We start from the raw sequence: 1919 nt of genomic DNA, 5'->3' as shown, positions 1-1919 counted from the left end.
CACCTGGCCCGGAACAATACAGCAGGAGATGTGATTGCTGGTTTTTACAAGCAAACCAAGAAGGGAGGGGCTAAGCGTAAAGCTCAATTTAAATAGGTTGAGATATAATCCGACTTGATTGACTAGATCACCCTTGATTGGGTTAAGAACACCATTTGATCTAAGCACATCTGTCCTTTTCCTCTAGTTTGTTTACCTCTTTTACAAACACAACTGCAGTCTTCTCTAATATTGCTGTTTCCCAAGGCTGCCCTCTCTCAAAGTATTCGTGGAAACTGCCTTAAAGACTGAGGCATACAACATTCCTAAAGAAGCTCCTCTCAAAACTTCTTGGACTCAACAGGTTTCCCAATGGGGCAAGGGAAGAGAGAAAAGTAACAATCATTGAAATCCAATCATGGCCACCATCTCAACGGAGAGAATCGGTTTTTTGTTCACACACTGAAACCAAAACAGTCTGGAGGCAGGAAGATGAAGGCATTCGAGGCTAGTGTGACTACATGAGATCTTGTCTCAGAAGAAACAAAAACAGGAGGGGACCCCGTTCAGGTGGCAGAGGGCTGCCTCGTGTCCAGGGAACCCTGGCTTCTGTCTCCAGCACAACTATGAACAAGGGCATGGCGACACATGTTATAATGCCAGCACTGGAGAGGCAGAAAGAGAAGGCTCAAAAGCTGGAAGTTGTTCTCAGCCAAACAGTGAGTTTGAGCCTGGCCTGGGCCATAGCATAAACCCTAGTCTCAAAATAACAATAATCACAGGGTGTGGCAGTACAAACCCTTAAACTCAAGGCTCTAGAGACAGAAACAGGCAGGTCTCTGTGACTTAGGGGGCAGCCTGATCTACAAAATGAGTTATAGGCCATCCACAGCTATGTAGAGACCCTATCTCAAAGAACCACTTAATAGCTATTATATGAATAATATTAATAATCTATAATTAAGGGCAGGAGAGACGGCTCAGCAGTAAAGGGCACTGACTGCTCTTCCAGAGGACAGAGATTCAAATCCCAGCAACTACATGGCAGCTCATAACTATCTGTAATTCCAAGATCTGATGCTCTCACATAGCCATACTTGAAGGCAAAACACCAATGCACATAAAATAAAGATAAATAAACTTTTTAAAATTTTTTTTAAAAATTAGCCAGGCGTGGTGTGCACACCTGTAAGCTTAGCCCTCGGGGAGGCAGAGGCAGATGGATCTCTGTTTGTAAGTTTGAGGCCAGCTGATCTACAAAGCAAGTCCAGGACAGCCAAGGCCACACAAAGAAACCCTGTCTCAAAAAAACCAAAACCAATAATAATAATAACCTACAATTCTATGATACATATTTTATTATCATCATTTAAAACTATAGGAGTATTCTGCAAGTCTGGTGCCACCTTGCATTACAATCAATAAATTTTCTTCCCCACAAACAGCTCTATTAAAGTTTATATGCATGTATCTATCAGCAAATCCTATATTTCCAATTTTGGAGCTGGGGATATAGCTGAGTGGCTCAGCAATCAGGCACAGAGCCCCAGGTTCAATCCCAAGCACCTCAAAAATATTTTGAACCTCAACTATGTCTACTTATGTGTATCTCTAACCCCAGCCTGGTGGAGGGCACTCCATTTTCTGCTCCAGTCACACCCAGTGACCATGTACATGCTTCTCAGCTTCTGTCTAGCTTTGCCTTCATGCTTTCTCCATCCATAACAAAGGACACCCTTCACAATAGAGAGCACAGCCTGACACCACCCAGCTCAGTGGCTTCCTATTGCCTTGAGCAAAAGAGAACAGTTTCCTTAGCTGGCCTGGCTAGCCCAGGGGACTGGCCACCATCTTGTGGCCTCACGTCTTGGCAGGATCCTCACTTCAAATCCTACACATATCAGCAGTGCTCTTCCTAGACCAGGGCTTTCCACATGTCC

This window comes from Psammomys obesus, unplaced genomic scaffold, assembly GCF_907164565.1.
Source record: "Psammomys obesus unplaced genomic scaffold, mPsaObe1.curated_primary_1811, whole genome shotgun sequence".
Lineage (NCBI taxonomy): Eukaryota > Metazoa > Chordata > Mammalia > Rodentia > Muridae > Psammomys > Psammomys obesus.
Note: the sequence above shows the minus strand (reverse complement) of the source record.